Below are 6000 nucleotides of genomic sequence, written 5' to 3' on the forward strand. Positions count from 1 at the left end.
TTTCTATGGTGCATCTGTAAAAGTTGGTAAGGGTCAATGTGGACATGCCGAATTTCCTTAGTTTCCTGAGGAAGTATAGGCGCTGTTGTGCTTTCTTGGTGGTAGCGTCGACGTGGGTGGACCAGGACAGGTTTTTGGTGATGTGCACCCCTAGGAATTTGAAACTGCTAACCATCTCCACCTCGGCCCCATTGATGCTGACAGGGGTGTGTACAGTACTTTGCTTCCTGAAGTCAATTACCAGCTCTTTAGTTTTGCTGGCATTGAGGGAGAGATTGTTGTCGCTACACCACTCCACTAGGTTCTCTATCTCCCTCCTGTATTCGGACTCATCGTTATTCGAGATCCGGCCCACTATGGTCGTATCGTCAGCAAACTTGTAGATGGAGTTGGAACCAAGTTTTGCCATGCAGCCGTGTGTGTACAGGGAGTAGCGTAGGGGGCTAAGTACGCAGCCTTGCGGGGCGCCGGTGTTGAGGACTATTGTGGAGGAGGTGTTGTTGTTCATTCTTACTGATTGTGGTCTGTTGGTCAGAAAATCGAGGATCCAGTTGCAGAGTGGGGAGCCAAGTCCTAGGTTTTGGAGCTTTGATATGAGCTTGGCTGGGATTATGGTGTTGAAGGTGGAGCTGTAGTCAATAAATAGGAGTCTAATGTAGGAGTCTTTGTTTTCAAGATGCTCTAGGGATGAGTGTAGGGCCAGGGAAATGGTGTCTGATGTGGACCGGTTGCAGTGGTATGCGAATTGCAGTGGATCAAGGCGTTCTGGGAGTATGGAGGTGATGCGCTTCATGATCAACCTCTCAAAGCACTTCATTACGACTGAAGTCAGGGCCACTGGTCGGTAGTCATTGAGGCACGTTGCCTGGTTCTTCTTTGGTACCGGTATGATGGTGGTCTTCTTGAAGCAGGTGGGGACCTCGGAGTGGAGTAGGGACAGAAGAGTTGCAATTTAGAAATGGGAGACACACAATCAATGTACAGGAAACCTAATCATGAAATGGGAAAGGCCATTGTTACATCGTCTGATGGTCTCAAAGCACATCGATTCACCCCCATAAATCTATTATGCAGTATTACGATCCCAGACCAGACCCCAACAGTGGCTAGGATACTGGACAGAAACCCTAATATTTTTAATATAAATTTAGAGTACCCAATTCATTTTTTCCAATTAAGGGGCAATTTAGTGTGGCCAATCCACCTACCCTACACATCTTTGGATTGTGGGGGCGAAACCCCACAAACACGGGGAGACTGTACAAACTCCACACGGACAGGGACCCAGAGCCGTGATCGAACCTGGGACCTCGGCGCCGCAAGGCAACAGTGCTAACCACTGCACCACCGTGCTGCCCCAGAAACCCTAAATATTTTAGTTTTGTTTTGTAAGACTGTGAGGAAAGGATATCTCACTCCAGCAGTGATTGCACAAAGAAAGAGGGATGTGGTTTATTAAAACAAATTTTATTACTAATACAGTATTAAAATATCTTTAACTTCACATGACAAAATAATGTACAATTATCCCTTAAACAATACTACTCAATTCAGTGAATAAAATTACCCTTAACTGCTATCTTTATTCCCACTTAAACAACAAGGAAAACCGCTTCAGCTATCTATCCAATATTAAACCATTGGCACTCAGGAATACCTGCTTTACAGAGATGCTCTTTGAGAAAAAGAGGTATTCTGCCACTGCTTTAAAGACAAGACATGAGTCCTGTCAGAACCATGCCAAAACTCTGGTTGTATTCCTTCAGAAGCTGTTTCTCAGCTTGTTTCAGCACCTTCCCTTGTTCTAAGACAAGCCTGCACTTCTTTAAAGACTGTTAATATCTTTTAACTGAACGGCACTGAGAGCAAACTGCTTAACTTCTGGTCACAGCTTCTTTCAGCTCAAAACTAAACTGCTTTCTGCATAATGTCTGATGCCTTAGCTCCACCCAGCAATGACATCATCTTAACAAGTTGAAATCTGATTAACTCCACAGGGAATCCCCTTAATTAAAACAACATTCCACTAGCCCAAGCTTTTTACAATGCTTTAATTGCACCCCTGGCTCCTAGAAGCCTTTCAAACTATGATTTCTGTTAAAACATGATTGCAGCAGTCAAACACACTCAAACCCAGGCTTTTAATCTTTACTGTGCCAAATACCTAGAATGCAATACATCTAAAATTCCTTCATTCATCACAGCAGAATACACACATCTCGACCATCTCCGGAAGGACAATATCAAGTCTCTGCATTGCAATTACTGTACAAGAACACAATTATCAGCCCACCAGAGGCCTTTGTGCTGTGAACCTTGTCTACTTAATACCATTAAGTTGTAAGTGGGCTGGAATTCTCCCGCCGTTTCTCTGGTCCTGCTGGAAGTGCACCCCCTCCCACAGTTTTCCCGAAGGTGTGGAGTGGCTTCAATGGGAAATCCCATTTGCTTACCCCTACCCTTCACATTGGTGGGAGTTGTTCAGTGTTAGGCTCAGGATCACTTTCTGGAGAACACCTCTCCACAGCAGTCAGAGGCAGGGACAACCCAGGTCTGTAAAACTCAGAGGGCAGCTGGAGACCAGCCACGTGCTCCGTCCCAGTCAGATGATGAGCATCTGGAAGCAGTTTCCAGACCTGTGGTGGAGATGTAAAGGGAGGCATCGGCAAACCGGGCAGAGCTTTGACAGTCACTCGTCAGAGGAGAACGCACGATGGAGGAGTCCCTCCATGTTCTGTCTGATGTCGAGGCCATCATGGAAAGGTTGGCAACCACCATGGAGACCTTGGTCCAGCAGGTCCTGCCAGATTTGTGCTTGGCTCTGCACACCATGGCCACACCCTCTGGTGGGCACCATCAGGATGTAGGCCGCATGGGGAAGAAGCACCTCAGCAGAACACCCTGGGGGCCTCCACTCAAGACACACCAAGGGTGTGCCACCGCTCAGAGTTCCCCTCTGCCTGTGCCTGCACCAACTCCAGCAGAACAAGCCACCAAGGGTGTTTCTACCTCTGAGCAGGAGACCCTTATGAGCCTGGGGCCCTCCAGATCTTGGCTCTCCAGAGGACGTCTGCCAAGGTCACCACAGGGATCAAGATATTGCAGTCAGCAGGCCGCTTCCATCCCTGCTGCAGATGCCAGGGCTGTGCCAAGGCACAGTGGGAGTGTTAGGAAAGTTAAAAAGCTTTTGTCTCCTCTGGGTCAGGGCTGCTCCATCGCTGTGAATAAATCACACTTTTTGAAAACCATCCCATGGATATGTGAATGTTATAGTCAGATGAAAGCATTTTGTTTTCGATATTTGCAATCCTCAGACTGAGTATCCCCTTTTAAGATTAACATTCATGTGGTGTCAACCTCAAGGCAACTTGGTACCGGACCCTGTGTGTTGTCAAGGAGATGTGTGTAATGGTTTATTCGGAGTTTATGATGGGTGACTTCTCAATCATTATTCCTTAGGAGTAGCAATAGCTGAGGAGGGATCATCAGATATGTGACTCTCTGTGCATCTAGGTTTCCGAACTAAAAATGTCCCAAACCAAGACATGCACTTTTGGTTGAGAACTCTTTGCTCTCCACATATCCTTTGCAGCAGTGTTTACATCCTTACATGGTGTGGGAAGTGTCCGACTCAGCTCATGAGCCAGTGTTTACGCCAGTAGCCCTGATCCTCCAGCAACCATCCCTGCAGACATTCTAGCCCTTCGAAAATTCCAGACACCTGGTAGCAACTGAGGATGTAGGAGTCACGGCAAAAAACAGAGCACCATGCGCACACGTACAGGATGTACTATGAATGGTCGTACACCAACTGTACATTGATGGAATGGAAGCCCTTACAGTTGATGAACATCAATGGCTTCTGCTAGAGAGCTCGTATAGCCACATGGATGCAGTCTATTGCACTCTGGACCCTAGGGAACCCAAAGATAGCTACAAAGCTTGTGAATCTCTCATCCTGGCTATCCTCGTTCAGAGAAAAGTTCATACACTGATGGGCCCTCCTGTAAAGGGTATTGGTCACCTCCTGAATGCACTGATGTGTTGCTGACTGTGAAATGCCGCACAGGTCCCCAGTTGCTCCCTGGAAAGACCTAGAGGCAAAGAAATTGAATATTGCCATCACCTTGAGGGCCACTCGCAGGGGGAACCCTCCAAATACAGGCAGTGTCAGGTCTTCTCAAAGCATGTGGCATGTGTGGTGGACCAGAGCTCTGTAGCACAGTGGTTAGTACTATTGCTGCACAGTGCCAAGGACCCAAGTTCGATTCCCACCTTGGGTCACTGTCTGTGCGGAGTCTGCACGTTCTCCACGTGTCTGCGTGTGTTTCCTCCGGGTGCTCCAGTTTCCTCCCACAGTCCAAAGATGTGCGGGGTGGTTTGGCCATACTAAATTGCCCCGTAGTGTCCAAAGGTTAGTTGGGGATACTGGGTTACGGGGACAGGGTGGAGATGTGGACTTAGGTGGGGTGCTCTTTCAGGGGCCGGTGTAGATTTGATGGGCCAAATGGCCTCCTTCTGCACTGTAAATTCTATGATTCTAATTGCAGCATTGGCCTGCACTGCCTGTCACTCATTTGCAGAAAAGCAGACTCGTCAACAGTAGACCCTCGATGTAGCGAGTCGTCTTTGCAGCCTGGATCTTTGCTCCTCAGCCTCCTGTTGATGCTGAGGCTCACCCTGGTCATGTCCCTCAGACAGTGCCTCCTGCTGGAGCTGTGCACGCAAATGCCTTTCCCTCCTTCAACTCCTGCCTCGAATGAGGATTTGTATGAAAGCTCCCTGGACCATTGTATTCACTCTAACTTTCGCCTCCTCTCTGAAAAGACATATTGAAGAACAGAATGGTTAACTGGTGCCGAGTACAAATGTGTGAATAATAGACATATGGGAGAAGTTGGGCAGCTAAGCCTTGGCACCTTAGATTGTAGCATGCTACCTTACCCCTGGGATTCGAGCACCCACATAAAGTTGAGCACATTCCATTCCACAGATGTAACATCTGGAGCCCCGTGGTGGGTGAGAACTTGTGAATTTCATCATTGAACCAATGTGAGTCTGACCTCACTTACTGAACAGAGACTGAGCATCAACAGGAGGCTGCAGAGCAGAGACCCAGACTGCGAGTGTAGAGGTTCAGTGAATGGAAGTCAGAGCCACATTGGCATAAATATGAGCATTCGCTCATAGTGTATAAATGGAATCCATTTGGCCTCTGATGAATGGCATTAATTGTTAACCCATAATCCCACTTTCACTGATGGGTTGGGAGATTTAATGCAACTGTGCCACCTTCCAGCAGAGGGCAGTAGAGCGGAGCTGCTGATTGGCTGTTGCGGGGGCAATTTGCATACGTCTGTTGTGCTCATCCTAACTTGAAGGTGTACCTGAGCAAGAGACCCTAGCTGTTCAAGTGAAGACAAGCATCCAGCAGAGGGCAGTGGAGCGGAGCTGCTGATTGGCTATTGCGGGGGCAATTTGCATGCATCTGTTGTGCTCACCCTAACTTGAAGGTGTACCTGAGCAAGAGACCCTAGCTGTTCAAGTGAAGACAAGCATCCAGCAGAGGGCAGTAGAGCGGAGCTGCTGATTGGCTGTTGTGGGGGCAATTTGCATATGTCTGTTGTGCTCACCCTAACTTGAAGGTAGTTTGTGGAGTAGCTGTTGTCAAGTGACACTTAAACCCGAAACACTTCTTCAGTGTTTCCCTCCCTATCCCCTCCTCTAACCAAAAAACAACTGCTGTAAAAATCAAGAGGAAGGCTTGAGGACAGGTAGAAGCAGAAAGAAGTTGAGCCGTGATGTCACAGCCTGCAGGTAAGGGATTGGCTGGTGACTGGTAAGTAGGTTTTCTTTTATTTTCCCTCAGGGGTTATAGTGCGGGGGGCAGAGATTGCCGAGTGAGTGCTTGCTGGGAAGGGGAGTGAATAACAGGTAAGCTCTTTCTTTTTCTTTTTTTTATCGAGAGGGGATGGCAGGGAAGGTAGCGCAATGTTCATC

The sequence above is a fragment of the Scyliorhinus torazame genome, chromosome 13, assembly GCF_047496885.1.
Source record: "Scyliorhinus torazame isolate Kashiwa2021f chromosome 13, sScyTor2.1, whole genome shotgun sequence".
NCBI classification, from domain to species: Eukaryota; Metazoa; Chordata; class Chondrichthyes; order Carcharhiniformes; family Scyliorhinidae; genus Scyliorhinus; species Scyliorhinus torazame.